General features: G+C 38.8%; 1 long non-coding RNA gene across 1 annotated transcript in view; it reads right to left on the bottom strand.

The window, feature by feature from the left end:
* Positions 1-377: 377 nt before the first annotated feature.
* Positions 378-21,061, bottom strand: part of LOC130254465 (uncharacterized) — a 36,900-nt gene continuing 16,216 nt past the window's right edge. Inside the window, exons 2-4 of the long non-coding RNA XR_008840746.1 lie at positions 14,248-14,343; positions 13,255-13,356; positions 378-464 (exon numbers count right to left, since the gene is read on the bottom strand). This is a non-coding gene — a long non-coding RNA (uncharacterized LOC130254465). The remainder of the gene's footprint in view (positions 465-13,254; positions 13,357-14,247; positions 14,344-21,061) is intronic.

Here is a 21,061-nt window from a genome sequence, read left to right as displayed (position 1 = left end):
TTGCCGGCTTTGTCTCGTGCAGCCCGCTCTGTTTGGACATCAGCCGCTCTGGTTCTGGCGGAAGCGGGGGCACTGGGATAACGTGCACATTTATGTGCAAAACCATCGTGGAAATGCAGTGAAAGACTGTAACATCTGCATATCAATAGCCACAAATTTGATTCAGTTCTCAGGAGTGTCATTCCAGAGAAACTCAAGGCAGGAAAGGAGGGAGTTTTCATGTCTCTCTTTGCTATGGCACTGGTTTGGGTTTTTTCATATTCTCAATCAAGGAGCCAAATTCAGCAGAGCAGATGAGGATGGGGCAGAGCATACCCACCTCCCTGTGCTCTGAATGGGGTTAGGAAACTCACCTTTGCCTCTGCTGAAGGAGATTTACTTGTACCTCCATGGGAATTTAAAGGCAGCTGCTGCAGTCTGCTAGCTAGGTTGGCTTCTCCAGAGACAGTGCTGAGTCTGGATCCCTGGGGAAGGGGAGGAATGAGATCAATGAGTGCAATAGCTGCTTGCTGCAAACTCTGTGTGCTGGCCCTTGAAATCTCCTCGGCTCTATGACCCCTTTAATTGCTTGGGCTCCTGAATAACACAGGCATTAATGAACATCCCTGTCCTCAACTTCCTCAGAATGACTGTGACATTCATTTTGAAAGAAACCCAGTATTTAAGAGTTATACATCCTGTGCTTTTATAAACATCAGCTATTGGTAATTGTCAGAGATGTGGCCTGGAAAAGGACCAGCTGCTCAAGGGGAGCTCTTCATTTCTTCATCTTTCTTCAGCAAATCCACAAGTGTGCCAGGAAACTAGCATGGGCTGACAAAGGCATTGTGAGCTTGCATGATACAGTAAAACATCTGCTTCCAGGCTGTCAGCAAACTGCTGACTGTGAATGCACAGGAAAGAAAACAAGTGCCACAGGTGCTGTAGGGCCCAGATGCATCAGAAATATTTTAATGTATGGGAAATAGATCAACAGACCTGTGAGCTTTTGTCATCACTCTTATACTTCCCTTCCAGGATTATTTTAAAAAATATACTGAGTCAAATATTAAGCTTCTACAAAATTATCATGCCCATTTACTCAGATGTTCAAAGGATTTGCTACCCCCCACCTTTCCCAAGCCTTATTAATATTTCCTTCAGTCTTCAAATTACAGGAAATTATCTGATGCAAGCTCAGTGTGTGCATGAGAAATTCATCCTGCAGTAGAGGCAACATTAGTGTTAGAAATTTATAGCATTAATAACTGTTAATCATTGGAAGTAACTATGTTTCACCTATCAGGGTAAGTTTAAAATTCAATACACCTTCCACGGCAAAGTGATAACTCATGTTGATGAGAAAAGCAACAAAACAGTTGGAAGAGGGAGCTCCCAGCCAAATCAATAGCATAATCCTTTCACATCTTTGCATTTCAGTCTGAAGTAAAGAACTACATAAATCCCCTTGAAAGCTGAACCAAACAAATGGCACATGAGCCACTTTTTAAATGGGAAAAAATAGTTCAGAGAAATTGTTTTAAGTCAGTTGGTTTGCAGAGTTCTTTGTTTCTCTCTGGGACAAGTGAAAAGGCATCTCCTCATTTTGTGTATGTGTCTGTATCTGTCAAGATTTTTCATAGTACAGTCATATGTGGTTTTTGTTTGTGTAGTTTTGGGTGTTTTTAAAGTCTTAAAATAACCAGATTTCTATGAAATATCTTTTTTTACTGAGACTGTATTCATAAAGAAATCTATCAGCCACAGGCATAATGTACCTATATCAAAGACAAGCAAACATTATCCTCAGGATACTTCATTTCCAACTCCTTTAAACAGGATTGTGTGATGAAAGTTTAATTTCAGATAAATCCAATTTTTCAAACTTCCTTTTAAATTGATGGGAAACACATCATGGAGATGTTACTTGACTTTCAAAATTCTGCATCACAGGTGCACATTACAAATCTTATTGAGTGGTAGAACCCAAAAATATTATTTAGGGATTTTTTTTTTCTTTCTTACTGAACAGAGGAATTCTGGTAAAGTTTTGCTGCATTTGAACTTAAAAAATACATGGGACCCAGAGATTTAACTATTGTACTCCCAGTACCACAAGCTCTCCATTGTTATGAAAACTGTTACAGATTTCACTTTTTAAAATCTTCTAAATTGTCTGCTATTTCTGTAAGAGTACAGAGGAAACCAACTCACTGGTGTTCATTTCCAGGTAGATCATAGCAGCAAAACAATAGATACACATCCCTGGTTATCTTGCACAAAACCTTTTGTTCTCTGGTTGATCTGGAGGCAGAATGTCTGACTGAAATACCTATTCTCACGAGGCAGCACTGTACAGCCTGTGCTGCAGCAGGAGATGTGTTTACAGGAATAGCCAAGCATCTTTTCTGGAGAGCAAACCCTGAGCTGCAGCTGCCAGAAATGCTGGAGCTCAGGGAGGAATTTGAGGGAGATGAAACCTGCTATTGCTGTGTCTCCTGGTGCCAGAGCACACCACCTTGCAATCACCTTTACAGCAATCAAATGCAACAGAAAGATGACTTAGTTTAGATGAGGTGTTTGTGAACAAAGCTCTTCTCAGCAATACAACTCCTGGGACCTTGCAAGTGTCCCTAATGATGAAGAATAGGAGAGCAACTGTTTTTATAGTTCATTTTTTAATAGAAAGGCTTTATAGGCTTTTCCATTAGATTTTGGAAAGTCTCTAATACGCACTGTTGAACTTCTTATTGAAATAATTTGTACACATTAGAAACACTGCTATTGTAGCAGCTGTCTTGAAAGACCTTCTATAAAACAGGGAAGGGTATGAGTAACCCTCTCTTTTCTTGCAGGGCTGTCTCAATGGCTACAATCTCAATTGCTGCAATTTCATTTGCAGTTGTGCATCAGGAGGTACTGTGGCTCAGAGGCATTCCTCACTGCCCAATTCTCATTTTCCTTTCTTGCATCCTAAGTGTTAGGGGTGAGCCAGGACCATTTGGCTGCTAGGTGCATTATACTGACTTGGAAGGAGGAAAGGGGAATGGATATAAAAGCTAACTTGCTGCTTTTAGAGGTCTGAAATCCATCAATGCTTGGTTCTCCAGGAAGGAAAGGCAGATGTGCAGGTCCTGCTGCAGACACAGGTATGATGGAAGACTGAAGGAGAAGGCTTTTGCTATTGCTTGTTTGCATTGCTGATGAATGGAGCTGCATCCAGTTGGTGGCCTGTCACCAGTGGTGCCATCCAGGGAACAGTGTTGGGCCAATCCTGTTTAATATCTTTGTTGATGGTCTGGATGTGGGGATCCAGTCTACCATCAGTAAGTTTAGAGATGACACCAGGTTGGGTGGAATGTTGCTCTCTTGGAGGGCAGGAGGGCTCTGCAGAGGGATCTGGACAGTCTGGATCAATGGTGTGAGGGTCAACAAGGCCAAGGGCTGGGTCCTGCCCTTGGGTCACAACAACCCCTGCAGTGCTGCAGGGACAGAATGGCTGGAAATCTGCCCTGGAGAAATGACCTGGGACACTGGCTGAACAGGAGCCAGCTGTGCCCAGGGGGCCAAGAAGGCCAGTGGCATCCTGGCCTGTGCCAGCAAGAGTGTGGCCAGCAGGAGCAGGGCAGGGTCATCCTGCTGTACTCAGCTCTGGTGAGGTCACACCTCGAGTGCTGTGTCCAGTTCTGGGCTCTCCAGGTTAGGAAGGACACTGGAGTGTGTCCAGAAAAGGCAATGGAGCTGAGGAAGGGTCTGGAGCACAAATCCCATGAGGAGTGGCAGAGGAGGCTGGGGATGTTTAGCCTGGAGAAGAGGAGGCTCAGGGGAGACCTTATTGCTCCCTACAAGTCTCTGAAAAGAGGGTGCAGTCAGGTGAGGGTCAGTCTCTTCTCTCAGGCAACCAGAAATAGGACAAGAGGACACAGCCTTAAGCTGCTCCAGGGGAGGTTTGGGTTGGACATTGGGAAAAAGTTCTTCACAGAAAGAATGATTGGGAATTGGAATAGGCTGCCCAGGGAGGTGTTGGCATCACCATCCCAGGAGCTGTTCAAGAAAAGCCTGGATGTGGCACTCAGAGCCATGGTCCAGTTGGCAAGGCAGTGTTCTGTGACAGGCTGGACTCCATGATCTCAAAGGTCTTTTCCAACCTAATGGCTTCTGTGCTTCTCTGATTAGGATACACTGCATGACTGGCCAGCCTTTAGTCACTGTCATGTCTTCTGAGCAGTGGATGTGAGCAGAACTTCAGTAATTTCACCCAATGCAGCCCCCTTTCCCTTAGGTTGAAAAAACTCCTTTTTCCATGTTCCTACTCTGCACTTCAGGAAGATTGTGCAATTTCACTGCTGGGAGCCAAAGTCCCATCACAGAGCTGAGAAGCTTTCAGCACCTTGTTACTTGTTCCAGAAAAAGCAGGCTGGATCTGCTGATGGTTTCATCATGTCATGGTAAATATTTCACTACCACTTTTCCTCTCCCTTTCTGTGTGATCAGCTTCTGGTCTCATTTGACTAACCAGAGTGGCAGCTTTTGCAGCTTATGCTGCAATATAACCTCTTTGCTACATGGGTTGTAAGGAAATACATCTCTTTTTGCCCAGCACACCTCAGTATCTCCATAGAAACCATATTAGGCCCCCATGTTCTGTGAACTCCTGCAATTATAATCTTCTCTCTCTCTCTCACTGACAGGATTTTCTTCAGATGCCTCCAGGTGTCTAAAGTTCAATTAACTAGCCAGGAAAATGCAAAGATTTGGTGAAGGGGACTGGGAGCTAGGGTTTCCAAACAGGACTGGAAGGCATTTGGCAGTTCTTACCAGACCATAATTATACATTTTTTAATGCAAGTTTACACTTCAGTTGCCCCTACAGTTAAGTCACAAAAAGTCATTACTTCCATCAAAAGACTCATTGCTGAGCACACACCAGTGCCATGCTTGTCACTGTGGAATTAAGCAGGTGTGCAAATGAGTCCTACTCAGCATCTGGAAGAAGGAAGTACCATCATTTTCTCTCACTAGGATCTGAGCAGCTCATGCATCAATTGTTTATATAATCCTTGTTTTTTCTAACTTCATCTCTGTATTTAGCCCCTACAGCTCCAAATTATGGCTTCGCTGCAATATTGCATTTCATGGTGACAGAAGGAATTCCATCCTTGATGCTAAAAAGCAGGAGCTCTCTCTGATGTGACCTGCACACAGAGCAGAGAATTTCTGGAAATAGCATTTTCCACATCCTGAGAGGTTTGTCATCACTGCAAACCTACAGAACCAGGATATAGACTTTAGCAGAGATGCAAATGGTTTTCAGTCACGTTGCATTTCTTGTGCCCTGTATAATATACTGATGGCATCCCATTCATCACTGGAGAACAGCACAGGAGAATAGAGTAAATAACACACAGGTAAGCTTCTTTCCTTTCTGCTTTGACCATAAAAGCTAAAATTCAAATGAGAACAGGGGAGCAGCTCCCAAAGAGCTGTTTCCACACAAAAACATGGAGAAATGACATGCACTTCCCATGCTCATGCCTTGGGACAGACACTGGGCTGGAGGTAGAAACCCAAGGACACATTTTCCAGTGACCTTTCAGAAGCAACATGCTGTTTTACAGAAATGTTCTTCCTCATGGTTTGACCCAGCTAAACACTTCCCTCTTCCCCATGCTTGTATCATAATTTTGTTCACTTCAGTGTTTTCAGGCTGAACTCAACACAGTGCCCAAGCTGCAGAAAGAGGAAAGCTGCAGAAGAGCAAAGATTGCTCTGATAAATCCACACAGGGCTTGTGTTTGCCCCCAGAGGAGCCTGCAAAGGAGCTCCCTGTGCATTATTTAGCACCTAGGTGTTTTTCTAAGAGCATGCCCATATTACTAGTAGCAAGATATATTCCTATCAACAGTTTAATTCTGTCAGAAATCTGCTGGCTTGCACAAGTCCACAATAACAACTTCAACAAAAGCTGGCAGTTCTGACAGCCAGTCTGTCTCCTTCAGTTCTCCCACACACCTGTATACATCTATATAGACACACAGAGCAGGAGGGAGAGAAAATAAAATATGTCTTAAATTTCTTGTCCATATCTCTCTGACATTGGACAAATAGCTTTTCCCTCACAGTCTTTTATGTATTACCTCCTTCTCAGCAAGCTTATAGAGCAATTCTGGAGAAAAATGAAATATTGAAGGGCTAATCCTTTATTTAAAAAGCCACCAGATATGAATGGTTGGCTCTGACAATTTATTACCAATTCTGGGAAGGCTGGGAAAATAAATGTTTCATATCTCTTTGCAAGTGACAGATGAAAGGAGGAAAATACTCATCAGCTCTGGAGAGCAAAAACTTTTCACTTTATAAAAGAAAATTTTTTAAATATCAGGAATTCAGGTATTTTCTTCCTTAAAGCTCACTGCTGATCTTTTCTAGAAGAACTTTTATCTATTCTTTCTGTTTCACATCCACAGTGGAGCATTAAGGTCTTAGATTAGCTATAACATTGAAAGTTCATTGAAATATTTGTGGTTTCAGGTCAAGAGACAGTTTTCTGAAGGTATATAACACCTCATGTTTTTTCTGCTTACCCAGGCTGTGAAAATTTTTTAGGCCTTGAACTATCCCTTAGGCTGTTTTTCAGAACAGCTAGCTAAGTGGTAGCACCTACTCTCTCTTTATATTTCTACCACTTTATCAGATTTCCCCCCTCATTATATCCACTGTTTTCCTCTCTTCCCTCTCATTTTTTCAAGCAAACTGTTACTCATGCACAGAGAAACAAATAACAAAATGCTGTACTTTGCATCTGGAGGACAGTGTTTTAGCTGAGCCCATGAAAAGGCATAAAGGATCTCCAAAGGAGTAAATTACACTTCTGAAAGACAGTATGATGAACTGCCTCTCTGTAGCCAAGACCAGACCTGTGGCCATGCCCTCCACATTAGAGCCAGACTAAGAGAAATAACTACTTGGCAGGGGATATTTGGAGAAATTATTGCTGAGTGCCTGCTCTGTAAGGCTGCTCCACAATTCCTTGCTGCAGAGGGGACTCTGAAGAATGGCTGAGAAAAGCCAAAAGCTCTGGGTGGCTCAGCTCCCAACAGGCAGGGCAGGTCTGATAAATAACAAATAACACACTGCTTCCCATACAAACTCCATTGTCATTCTGGGGAATGCCTGATGGAGAACCATGTGTTGGGACACCACAAATGGCATTTTGCAAACATTATTTGGATATTGGTTAAGATTGTGTGATTGCTTCCATTTTCTCTGCCCACCTGCTGAAATGCACATGTAAAAGACAATGGTTTCTTAAAATCTATTATTCCTCTAGAGACAGCTTTTAATTTTGAGATGACTGTTGGATTTTATGCTGATCTTGGTATGCATCTGTCATGATTCAGCCTTGTGGTGCCTCCTTACAGCAGAGAGAGATGGAACATCCTTGTTCTATTTTTATGCTCCTTCCTTGTTTTGAGCCTCCTCTGGTGCTCAAGTGCACATTCAAACCTGCTCAGATCCAATGTTTCTCTTTGGCAGCAATACTGATTTTCATGGAAAAGGCAAGCAGGTGTGTATGGCTCCACAGACACTGCTTTTCTGCATCTGCTGTCCATGTGTTATCCCAGAAATGAACTGATCTGGATTTGAAACATGAGAAAAAAAGCCAAAGTTCTGTTAAGAAGAACCTATGCACTGGGCTCTGTATCCTTCAGAAACCCTGAGCAGATTGTCATAAGGGAGGCAGTGAAGTCAGAGAGATGATTGTTAACCTCTTCCTCAAACCCCAGGAGCTTCACAAAAAATAGGGTAGGCTTTTGGACTTCTATGTGGGTACTAAGCTAGTTTCAAGGCTGGGAAGATTAGTCAGCCTTCACAGGTAGACTATTCTGGGCAATGCTCTTTTCACCTTCCTCTTAGCAGCCTGAAAACCTCATTGTTAAGTTATATTTTAGGTAGAAATCAGTAGGTGCTTGTGAAAGTAAAAGTGCAAGAAGATGCACTGGTCCTCAGTGAGGGTGATGCCAACCAGAACTGATCTCCTGTCGAAAGTCATGACCCCCTTCCCTCCCTCAAGCCAGAGAAGGCTTTTTCCTCACCAACTCTGCTAGTGACACGTTTCTGAAGCTTGAAGATGGAGTTTATTGTCCCTCACATGGAGGTGGTTACATTAGGCAGACTGACCATGCCAGATGAGTTATAACTCAGACCTTAAGTGTCACCATAAGAAACCCCCTGTGATTGAATTAAACTACATCCCTGCATCCAGGGCCACATCCATCCCTGTCACAGTGACCCTTCCAGAGCTGGCAGGTCTGGGGACTCCACAGCTGCTTTGGTTTCTTCCTTTCCTCTTGCAGCTCTAAAGGCTGAGTCTGACATAGGGGTGTGCAGAAGACACCAACTTAATTAAAAGGAAGTTGTCCCTGTAGAGCAATGACAGATTATTTAATTCTCTCTAGACAGCAGAGGACATTGATCTCTTCTCAGCTGAAGTTTCAGATCATGACTATTTGTGCATTCAATATAGGATACAGCCAAAAGTCAAGTCACACCAAAATTAAATTCTCCCTGTAACTGAGGCGTGTTGGACTGATAATCTTGAAGTAAGAAGATGAAAGCTATCAGCATCCTCTTTGTACACACACATGCATTATGTTTCCAGGGCAAATATGTTGCTGTTGTGATCAAGCCCAAAGAATTAGTTGCATTAATAAGATTTTCAGTGTTTCTATGCTCTGAGTCCATCATTAATTGCTTGTCCAGTGTGCTAGATGCTTTTTTCTATTCTCAGCACCAGTATTTACAACTATTCACAACCGAATAATACTGGCAGGTTTTTATTCCAAAATTAATTTTCAGTCCACACTTTCATTTTTATGTGACTCACCAATAAACTCAGGGGCTCAAACTGTGATTGAGAAATGAACACAGAAAGTGTCATGAAAACTGCCAAATGAAAATTCAATCTCCAGTGAGTACTGACAGAAAAACAGCCTTTTTCATTAAAACAAGCTACTGTGAAAGTTGGTTTTGCCACAAAATTTTCTAATTAAAGTAAAATAAAACTCACAGCAAAGGCCCTTTAATTCATCCACTCAATGATGCATGCCATGTTAGATATCAAAATGCATGCATGCCACAGATACCAAACAAAGGCAAAAACCAGAACAAATTTACAAATACATTTAAAAAAATATCCCTATTTAATTTAAGGTAATCCAGGTAGAAAGGCTGGAATGTATAGTTTTTGGAGATAAGTAAAGATATGATTCATTAATTTTTACAAATATTAATTTTATAGGACCCTTTTGGTTTCAAAGCTGTTAAAATAATGAAAAATGGTCTTATTGGAAAGGATTTACTAAAAATAAGATAAGGATTTAATAAGTTCTTTTTTTCTGCACAAACCTAGGTGCAGTATGTATAGTTTGTGCCATCACCTGGCTCAGAGTAGATAGCAGAGGTTGCATTTCTGAAGACATTGATGGACTCCCCTCACTGGCATTTTCAGAGGCAGTAAAGCATCAAAAGACACTGGAAAGGGAATTCCAGGAGACTTCACAGACCTGGGATATTCCTTATATTTTTCTTCTTCAACACCATGTGTCATATAGAAATAAATGTTTATCTTGCAGAAATCAACTTCTGTTTGAATTGTTTCCTCTTTAGTTTTGTTTATAGATATAAACCCGTGGCTCTTCTGTTTTGAAGGGGGAGTGCCAAAATACAAATTTTCAGTTCATCCCCTTGAGCAATTTGTGGGTGAACTCAGCTTCCTGTTTCTACCTTTTTGCTTTAATTTCTCAAGAACTAGAATATAAAAAACTCCTGTGCCAGTACATCAGGGATAAAATCTCAATATGAGCTGGCAAGAACAGAAGGAAACTATCATAAATATCTAAGCACTTTTCTGTTCAATCCTGTGCATTATGGCTAAGCTAAGATGGAGAGAAGAGATACAAAATAAGATGGGAAAGAGGAAATGGAGAGGATGATATCTGTATTCTATATTAAAATTCCCCTGAACTGTTTTGAGTTACTCATAAACCTATTCTATAGAAACTTGAGTACACATAAATGATTACTGATTCAAATCTGAAAACAGGGCAAGCTGGTCCTTAAACCCATCCTTTTATATCTGGAAAGAAATAAAATTGTATCAGCAAGGACACAGGAGACACTCTGCCACCAAACAGTAAAATATTATGCAGCTCTGTAGAACAGACTATCATCTCTTAACTCAAGTGTAATTTCAGTTCAAAGATAACTCCTGATGACTTAATCACTGGACCAGTGTTGAAGGATGCATTGGAGGCAATGTTAATAACTCATTCATGTTGATTGAGGTAAGTAGGGTAATCTCACACACAAGCAGACACAAACACAGTTCATCAAGCCTCAAGAAAGTTAATGAAAGTTAGTGGGAGGAATATTAAAGTTAATTGGGATTTTTTAATGAAAAAGTTTTATTAGAGGCTGTTTAAAAGCTACAAATCAGTGAATGAGTGGAGGCAGCAATTACCATGGATGGAAAATGATAGAAGGGGCAAGAGGAGAAATAGATACCAGTGTAAATTAGAATTTCTGAAATACAGAAAACTGATGAGAAAAATCTAAGGATACCAGGGAAAAATCAACAACTGGCAAAGACAAAAATGTTTTTTTTTAAATATTTATGGAAATATAGTTTCAAAATTTTTATATAAATTTATAATACATAATTTGGTAGCATTAGAACACACACATTACTTGATAGACATGATATAAGTTGTACTGAAAGGCAACACTATTTGAAAATATTTATCATTTATGCTTAGGAAAAAGCAGGTGATAAACATACCCAGAGAGAATATCCTTTAGTTCACTAGCAGATAAAGGGGCTGTTATATACTACACCAGTGTTTAATCTTTTCTTATTAAAGCAAGTAGTTCTGGAGAATTCTCACTCAAGAATGGTGCAAATTCTCTGTGGTAAGTCCGGATATTAACATTCCTACTGTAGAAAATAAATTGTGGAATAAGTAGGAAATAGAAGACAAGAAGAATCTTAATGCTTGTGAGTGCTTGGTAAGGATAAAGCTAGTTATAATGTCAGGCAGGCCTGAAATAAAGGAAAATTCATCTAGATAATAAAAACAGGAATATAATTAATGTAAATCAACATATTTTAATAGAAAAGAGGGCTTTTTAAAATTTTTAGAAGAAATTTTGATGTACATAATCAACTACAAAGTACACCTGACTCTCAAGCTACTTTTCTACGTTACTACATTCTCTGGAAAGAAAAAAAGCTCTCCACTGTATTGATGAAATGAACAAAGGCTGTGGAAGTGGCAATCTGGAAAATGTAGCTCTCAAAGAATGAAATGGAAATATTTTAATGAAGTCCATCATAATACAACATCTGAGTTTTGCAAACAAATATTTGCAAAACAAAAGTAATAGCAAGAGAGCATTATGAATGACTTAACAACATTTAAGTTCTCCCCATTAAAATAAAAACCCCAAAATGTTTCCTCTATATAAGAAATTCCTTGCCAAAGAAGGAAAAGGCAAAGTGAAAGCTATTTACCTGTGTTATAAGGGAAATCAATGCAATATGGTGATATCTTGGGTCTCTAAACTTGAGTATTAGGAGTCTGTTTTCTGTTCCTCCCAATTACAATCCACACTGGCAAGGTAAGCCTTCCTCTCACAGTTGCTCTTCTGAGTGTTTCTTTAGAAAATCTTGAAGATTGTCCCTTGTTTTCAGTGAAAAATGGTTTATATTGTGAATGCAAATTCAAGAGTAGTAGGGAATAAATTTCATTAAGCTCTTTTGCCTTCTTTTCAGTACACTAAGCAACAGGCATCTTATAAACTAAAAAATGGGATAAAGCTGAGGTCACCAACAGAAGAATTATCTGGGGACAAGTGGGCAAAGCAATTAGGCCTCTTTACCAAAATGCTATAAATTTGAATTTCTGGCTTTACTGAATCCAAGACAAGAACTCTCCTTTTCTGCCTGAACTGATGATCTATGACACCACAGTACTGAGCATTACTTCTTTCTTCTACATTTTTTATGTTTTAATTTCCAATTCAGAGTCTGGAACCACTAAGCTGCACATCTGAAATGCTTTTTGCAGATTGTCCAGGGCCAACTTCTGGATTTTCAGAAATGGCAGTTTATAACTACAAATCCTCCCATTGCCAGTAAACATGAAGGGCAGGTATGAGCAAGTGCCCAAGAGCCACTGACACAAGCACTGGTGAGGCACATTAATATCTGAAGCTGGAATTCAATTATGCACTACTATTTTGACACTAACAGGTCAGTAGAAAATATCAATGCTGTTATTTGTGCTGTGACTTTGTTACATAAACATTTCTGCCAATGAATCCTCCTTTATTTTGGCCTTACCTCTCTTACTCCCAGGTGGAAGTGCAGATCCATCTCCCCTCCATGTGACTGCTTGCCCCTATTACTAGTCAAAGCACCCCATTTTAAGCATGGTTTCAGACTACAGTGAGTAATCTGCTCGAAATAAGAGAGGCTTGATAGGTTTGAGCATTCCACAGAATGCTGTAATCATATACCTTCTTTGTAAGTGCTCTCAGGAGCACACAAATTACTGCCTTTATTAGAGACTAGCAGATATGTTTGGATAAAACCAGAGTGGATGCCTGCTTTCACTCAAACCACAAAACAAACTAAACACAAGCCTTTATGCTAATTATATATATAGAAAAATCAATGCATTATTTCTTCCAAACAAGAATTGTTAGATATCTCAATTCTTGACTGGGAATAACAGCATTTAGAAACTAGCCCCAAATCAGACAGCACTGGCAAGCTCCTAACTTAAACTCAGATAATTTACAAGCACTTTAAATCTGGTGAGACTTTTGATGTCTAAACAAATGGAAACAAATCTCTATATGCTTTGATGTGAATATTTCATCTGAAAGGATCCCACATGTTTGCCAAGTAAAGCTGTCTTCCTTGTTCCCTTTAACATTAATTCTTAGATAAATAAGGACATGCTGCCATGTTGAAGGAGTAACACAGAACCTGTGCAGATATGCTACACTTGTAAATGATGAGGAAGAGCTCATGAGAACACACATATTAAATGAAGTTTATAAGAACTGAAACAAGGAGTATGAGATCAAGCATTTTATCTAGATACAGAATGACCAAAAGAACTCCATCAATATGAACCCAAGCTATACTCATTTAAACTAAATATTAGATGCCTAAAAAATGCCAGCCTGGCAAGCCTGAGTGGTTACCTTACTCATCACAAACAGGAACAGTCATGGATCCACAGCACTGCCTTGTTGGGGAGCCTATTTCATGTACAGTGCTGGAAGATTCACAGGCAAATATCATTTCTGCAACAAATTGAAATGTAAGTGAAACGTGGCAGATCTGTCAGGCACCTACAGTAAGCAATTGCATAGCATAGGTAGATTTTCTGTACAGTTATTGGTTGGATTGGAAAACGAACTGCTCATTAACTTAATTTTTTTCATAGCTCTAATAAGTGTAGTTATATATATATATATGCCTTTTCTTTCTCACTCTGTATTACAATACAGTCAGTCTTTTCTGTTAGGCTTCACCACCTTTTTCACCCCTGTGGAAAATAATGCTTACCCTTTCTCTTTCATTACAGATGGGAGCAGTTTCCCAGGCACCACTGCACTATTTCACATAAAAGTCACATCCTGGAAGCTTCACTCAATATCAGCCTTTTCAAGAGCACCCAAATCTGCTGCTGTCAAACATGTGGGATGCTCACAGTCAGCTCTTCTGTCCTTATCACCCACTCATTCCAGTCCAGTGACCTTTCCAGCACAGTAAAAGCTGCCAACACACTGCAGACATAGAAAAAGTATGCAAATGCCAAGTGCTATTAAATGTGCCCATTGTCTCTTGAAATACAAGTCATTGCTTTCTCTCTGCTGAAAGAAATCTCTTAGATCATTGTGCAAATAAAGACAACTTCAGGTTATATTGATTTACATTCCTTAACTCAAACAAGCCTCAGGAATATGTTTAAAGGCTGTATGACTTCTTTAGAAGCTTGCAGAAGATATTTGAAGTGAGCACATGCTTTGTAGATCACACTTATATCACAGTCATTTCGAATACTAAGGGAGCTTGCTGTCCTAGTCACTGCAGCTTCTGACCAGCTCCCCTTGAGGTCTCAGAAAATCATAAAGTCCTAACAAAGAGGCAATCAAAGCCTTTTAATGAGAATTTATAGCTTATTGCCTTACCTGTTTGGCTGACATGAAAGTGTTTTAGAAAGGGAACGGTGTCAAGCTTTGATGCAGCTGGAACTTGATCTCAGTGGTGTCAGAGGGCTGGGTAGCCTTTGAACAAGAGGAGAGGTGGAATTAGACAAGTGATTAATGCCCACTGGTTTCATAGATAGTCTGGCATAACATATTTTGCTAGCAGGTCAGTCAAGAAGTAAGATTGGTTTTAGCTTAGAGCTCTCTGTCTCTCTCTTTGTGATAAGATTTATGAATTAATTAGGGTAACTGAAAATGTTCAGAAAGAGATATTTCTAGTGTACATTTTTAATAAAAGTCTACTACTATTGCCAACTGATTCTGATGTCAAAGTTTCCTTCTCAACCACACACTACCAAAATCAGAAGTTTTCAGAGTTTGAATGACAAGCAACCAAGAACTAACACAACGATGAACTGTAAATTTACATAAAATTACATAAATAAAAAACTCTATCTCCTACAGAAAAATGTAAGACTATTGTGACTAGCTGTTGTGAACCTCACAATTATTGCACAAAATCCAACTTTTAGGGCATTTAAACAGTATATTCCTGTCAATATCAGGCAGCAACAAAGATGAAAAAAATCTTTGTTAAACTGCAGTTTAACAGTTGCCATAGTAAGCACAGAATTTGCACTTTCACTTACACATCAGGAAAACTGATTTACAACTGCTACATTTGGCCTCATAAATATAGTCAAAACTTAGTCCTGCACCTATGCAGACTACACTTCTTTTAATAGTCTAATTCCACAGACCTCCAACCAGAACATTCTGAATTAAGAAAACTGTGTAAATGACATAAATAAGAATGTTTTTTACCTACTTCCTTCACTTTGGGCACCATTAATGAAGTCTAAAGGGGAATGTGACTGTTTTTGTGGGAGTCAGTCTCCACAAAGACACATGCAAAGAGTGAAGTTATAAACCAGACCCATGTTTTCATAATTTTTCAATCAGAATTTTCATTGGTACTCACTATGGTTCGACTCAATGACCTTAAGGGTCTTTTTCAATGAAAACATTTCTATATTTCTGATTACTTGTGATGAATACAATTCCTCCATGGGCAATTAAGCTTAATTTAGCATCCCAGCACACAAAGAAAAAAAAAAAAAAAAAAAGGAAAAAATGCATAAATTAGTAGTTGGACATCTAAATACAAAGGTACTTCTTTTGTAGGATTTTCAAAATTCATGTGAATTCAGTGAGAAACAGAAGTAGAAAAATTTGGCTAGAAATCACTAAGGAGCAGCACATTGGTTAAGTTTATTCAGGTCTTATTCATGTATTGTAAGAAGGGTGAGATTATTTTCTGTGACAGGAAAAAAGACAGACTGAACTCTCAAGTAAAATTACCTCTGAAATTATCCCTGCAACTATTAGAAATCAAGATTTAGATTTTTCCTGTTAACCAGTGCTGCATGTTTAATTCTCAGTTAACTTCTGTGAAGAGTTATATAAGTGCAGAAATATCTTCTCATCTTGCCTCTTCTGCTAAATCTTGTAATTTCTTTTCTAAGCAATCTTTTCTTTTCTGGGTTTCATAAGGTAACACAGCTGTGCACCCAGATCTACAAATAATAGCAATAATAACAACAATAATAACAAACTCAAAGTCTTTTCTTCCTGTTCATTACATTTCAGAACAGACCTCAGAAAGTAGTATTTCCTGCTAATGGGAATGGTAAGTGCTCAATATTTTTTTTCCTGATGATAAAAATTAAGTCATACTTTTATTGTGGCTGCACATTTTATGTAATTTTCATTCTGGTTTTTGTGTCATAATTAAAGATAAGAACAGTGCTGTGCCAACACCCAACAGCATCTTAACTCAGCTAAGAATAATTGTAGGAAATTTAGATAAATGTTGTAATAAAAAATAACTTATGGTGTGTTGGGTTTTGTAGTTGAATATACAGTAACACCACCCTGTAGTTGTTTCAGAATGCATTTCCTCACATAATCCTTACATATAACAAAATTATGGAGTTATATCAAACTGTTGTTCTATTAAAAAGATTGTATCTGTAAATCCTAATCATAACATTCATAAGAAATACTGAAGGTAATTAATATTAGAGTGATACCAGCCCCTTGAAAAATCCCAGGGGACAAAAGGCAGCACAGGGGAGCTTTAATTTTATGCTGATGCACACTGTGGATTTTTCTTATTAAAATTTAAATTCACTGTCCTTTTTATAGCAAGAAAGACTGTTTAAACATTGTAGTTAGAAAGAAATGTTAGAAATGCTCCTGCCAAAAGGACATTTAGCAATGAAAATGCAAATCTGAAATCTAAAATAAGTTGCTGATCCCCCACAGGACTTCATGGCAGTAGAAACAAAAATCAAGGATCTTCAGTATGGTTGGAGTTAATATTGAGCCCAAACACTTTCTTGTATTATTTTTCTGAACCGTTCTATGCAGTTTCTCATACTGCTACGATCTGCAATAATCTGGTATTCAGCAGAAAGATTAAGATCTGGCTGAGAATTGTCTTTTCCTTACCCCCTGAATTCTATTCAGATTTGTCAGAGTTATTAAAAAAAAAAAAAAATTGCTTCTTCAGGAGAAAAAGGCATAAGGGCATAATGAAAACAGTTTGCAGATAAATTTCTTTTCCCAGAAATTTTTAATTTAAAGTACAACACTTTTGAAGTTCTGTGGCAAATTTTCATAGCTGAATATTCAACACATATTATATACATTTTCATTCATATTTTAAAGTGAATTACTTTTGGAAGCATTCAAATTCCTTCTGAATTTACTTTTCTAAATATATTCAGTGATGGGAATATTTGGTAAAACAATTAATTTGCAGAATATTTTGTGGATGGAAAGCTTCTTTGAAATATTGCATTGGAAAGTTAAATTTGAAAGTAATTGTCCTCTCTTTGGGAATAAAAAAAAAAATTGGTTCACTGAAAACCACAGCAATGAAGACTTGGAACAATTCCCCAAACTAGTTGCCATCAAAGTGTTGTTTCTGAGCAGAAAGCCAGTAACCATTGCCTAACTACAAAACTGGGTAGCAGAGACAAAATGTCTTGAATAAGGTTGCAAATAAGTGTCTGGACTGGGAATAAAATTCAGGCCAACCAGTCAGGTGTTCTCTCACACCTCTGTTCATGAAATTGTAATGAATGTCTTGTTAATTAGTACAATAGAAACTAAGAGCAACATCTGTATTAGTTCATAAAAATTAGCACTGATTCCAGTATTGCTCTGCAAGCATGGTCACAAAGGTGCCATAGTTTTTGGACAAATACTTTCTTAAATAGTCCAAACACTTCTGATTCCAAGGCCAATTCTTGTGACAGTTGAGCTCAATAAAGGATATGAAAGTCAGACCATTTGGGAGTTCTAAACCAGGTGAATTAACAAAATCTTGTTTAGTAGGGATGTGTTTGATGGAATCCATTAAGGAACTCTACAAGTGTTCTTTATGTTCACAGACTGTGCTGGACACAATGACTGCTCCTGATGATTTTTTTTGGACTACAAGTAATTGGTTTACAGAACACCCAGATTTTAATCAGAGGGCTAGAGGAAAGCCTTCAGACTCATATGCTTAAGTGATGTTTCCATGGATACCTCTGACTTGAGTTTGCAAATTTACCTTCAACAAGTGGCCAAACACATCCCATTTTCCCAAACATTGGAGTGTAAGGATATAGACATCACCTGCCCGTGCAATAAATGTGAAGCCAGGGACTGGAGTGCAGAATCAAGGACAAGTGTCCTTGCATTGCTAATCTGACAAACTGCAGCAGTGTGTGCAGAGGAATCTTAATCAGGGTAGGTAATTTTTTGAGTAATTTTCAGCAACATTTAGGCTGAAATAATCAACAGCACAAATTGAGACCAAGAAACAATTGGTTGTGAAGAAGTTCTGGAAAAAACACATTTCAAAGGGATGCTGTGGGCCATCAACCAAACATGAGTCAACAATACCATGCTGTTTCAATGAAAAGAGAATGCTGCATTAGGCTCTATTAACAGGAATAGCTTACCAGACATGTGATACGATCCTTCCATCCAAACCCTGCCTGAAATCCTGACTTCTATTCAAACACCCACACAGACATGTCTAGAGCATGTCAGATGTCCATGGTGGGAAGAACAAGAAGCAGTGGGCACATACTGCTGCAAGGAATATTCAAGTATGATATTAGGAGAAGGTTTTAGCAGTAAGTATAGTGCAGGAATGCAATATATTGTCAGGGAAAACCCTGAAATCTCCACAGCCATGAGTCATCAAGAGTAAGAGGGACAAGTCCATCAGGAATGACAGAAACATAGACCACCACGACCTGAGGCTGGGACAAGCTTTTGATTCTGGACTGCATTAAAATGAATGACACTGAAGAACCAGGATACACTAAGTACTATAGCCATCCTGAATTTCATCACACTAACAGACTATCTTACCACATCAATCCCCAGAGTATATTAAAATTAACAGTCTGAGCAAAGACATATTCTAAAGGTGACCACTTTTCTAAATACTTTTTTTGTCCATACTAGGACTCCTTCAGTCTTTTTGACAGTTGTCAATTTTGGCAAATCCCTCAGAAATCCAGGAAATTGTTCCAGAAGTTAGTTTTCTACATTAAGAATATGCAGATATATATACTGAATACTCAATTCTTCCCTAGCTTCATTCTGCCCTCACTTCTTTCTACACAGTCTATCCAATGCCAGCCAGGAAGTTAATTTGGATTTGCAATGGTAAGGATGAGAAGGAAAGCCCAATGATGAATACTTTAACAATAGAAACAGATTTTCCTACAAAAGTCCTATAACAAGTCAGAGATGAAAAAAACTTCACCCAACACTCAACATTTCCATTCATTACTCAGTTTTTGTGGAGGCACAGAAAGGATTTGATGAGTTACATCCCAAGCTGCAGGGGGAACAAGAATGTATGATCTTTTGCTATAATTAGAAGGAGTACCTCAAGCAGAATATTGATTGCCTGAAATTGTACCTGCACTGCAGGAGGCAAATTGTGAACTTCACTCAACTAAAGCCTCCATATAAAACAGGGGCATGTCACTGGGTCATTGCTGCTGGGGCTGGGCAGCACAGTGGGGCAGAAATGTGGGAGAAGTTTAGGATTCTGCACATTGCTGCAGGCACTCTCAGTCTTCCCCACGCTGTGCATCAAATATGGGGAGCTCAAAGAAAATTCAGAGTAGGCAGTGGGAGCTTATGAGCTCCAAGCCCTAACACAGAGGAGCAGAAGTCAAGCTAGTCATAGGGTTTGTATCCTTTCCTTCCTTCCCCAGTAAATCTGCCTCTGAGTGGATTTCATCTGACATGTTCATGTAAACTCCCCTGCATTCACTAAGATGCTCTCCCACAAAAAAAAAAAAAAAAAAAAAAAAAAAAAAAAAAAAAAAAAAAAAAAAAAGGGTTCAAAATCAAAGTAGCTGCTCTAGTGATAATAACAGCAAGTTTCTGGCAGGGTTATAAAGAGATAATGTTTTATTGGTTGATGTGGTAGATGGCACTTAGTAGGTCACTTGAATAAAAGCAATGGTTTCCCCTTATTCTGGCAGGAGCCATTGTATGTGTTAGACTGAATCATTTCTTTTCTGGAGATTTAGAGATATTTTCTTTGCCATAATTGTCATACTACACTGTCTATCTGAATGCCATTACCTAAGTAATAACTGAAATTCAAAAGTGGAATAGTGTAATTTGAACATGAATACAAAGGATATAGAAAGACTTGTGCTATTCTTTCCTCTATCTTTTTATTCTGTGTGTCTCTTAGTTGAACTTATTCCAGTGTGAGTATTTTTTCTTCATTTTAACATCTCCTAATGGATTTTACATCTCTTGGCCAACCTTACTTCTCATATAGCATTCAAGCAATTAATGGACTCCTTTACAGCAGATCTGTCTCAGACATCACACCTGAATTATTTAAAGGAAAAATTATCATTAACATAGGATGTAAAGGCATGCTGAACTGAGCCAACAATTGGAAGTGGGAACTGCTAGGAAATAGGCTTTAAAACCACACAAGTGCTCCAAACCAAAATGTTACTATGGATTCAGAGAAGATGCTCAGGTCACTAGGAATGGGTATGTGAATTAACAGACTACTGTTCCTCAATTGGAACCTCTTAGAAGCAGTTCAGGTCGTCTAAATATTTAAACATTTGAATATTTAAAGGTGCTTAATGGGAGTTGAGAGCACTTTTTTTTTTGTTTTGTTTTGTTTTTTTTCTTTTAATTCCACTTCAGTTTTGAGTAGAACAAGATAATACAGGCACTTGAATGTGACTTAGCAAAGCCAACTTTAGAATCTGGCTGCTCTGCACAGGGACAGTCTCATCAGCCTCTTGAAGTTCCAGACCTAAACCAACCCTAAACAATAAAAAAGAAAGAAAAAGAAAAGGTGATTATCTTTTTCTGATTTAGCCTGCCTTAGATGCTTCTTCAAGGATCAGATGCCCATGCCATCAGGAAGTCCAGTTTTGATAATCACATCAGGAAGAAGTGGGTGAGACCAAGATCCCACCTCTTGGTAGCAGCTCTCTGGGAGATCTCTTTAGTTGTACTACAAGGCCATGAACAAAAGTAGATGAGATTATATAAATACTTCCCACAGTGTGCAAAATTGGAAGGAAGGGGAGCTCAGAAGCAGTCAAAAGTGCTTTTACCAGAGAAAAATGATAAAGAAAACTCTGGACACCCAATGAAATTTTATTGTCCTAATTAAAGGTTTTTAGTAATACACATGTGAAGCAGGAGAGAGGATAGATTGGAAATAAAT

Source organism: Oenanthe melanoleuca, chromosome 5, assembly GCF_029582105.1.
Source record: "Oenanthe melanoleuca isolate GR-GAL-2019-014 chromosome 5, OMel1.0, whole genome shotgun sequence".
NCBI classification, from domain to species: Eukaryota; Metazoa; Chordata; class Aves; order Passeriformes; family Muscicapidae; genus Oenanthe; species Oenanthe melanoleuca.
The sequence above is the reverse complement of the archived record's forward strand: the minus strand, read 5'-3'. Positions and strand labels throughout refer to the sequence as shown.